The following is a 302-nucleotide window of genomic DNA, read 5'->3' as shown; positions in this document are numbered from 1 at the left end:
ATGAAGGTGTAGCTTCCGGTTACCATGTGTCAAAATAAGAGTGTTTACCTCAACACTCCGTATAAACGTATTAAACTGTCTTCGTAAACATATTTTTAGTCCTTACATAAATCAACTCTCTATCACATTTAACCCGAAAGAGAGTACGTTTTTGGGATTTAAGTGCATTGGAAAAAAACGTTCAACTTCCGGTTGTGATTGTGGCAAGCCGACTTTATTAACACGTCCAATTAACCTGGCCAATCACGTTGACGCTTTCTGAACAAAACATCCACATCTAAGCTTTGTCTTATAGGTGAAAA

This window comes from Doryrhamphus excisus, chromosome 3 (genome assembly GCF_030265055.1).
Source record: "Doryrhamphus excisus isolate RoL2022-K1 chromosome 3, RoL_Dexc_1.0, whole genome shotgun sequence".
NCBI lineage: Eukaryota > Metazoa > Chordata > Actinopteri > Syngnathiformes > Syngnathidae > Doryrhamphus > Doryrhamphus excisus.
The sequence above is the reverse complement of the archived record's forward strand: the minus strand, read 5'-3'. Positions refer to the sequence as shown.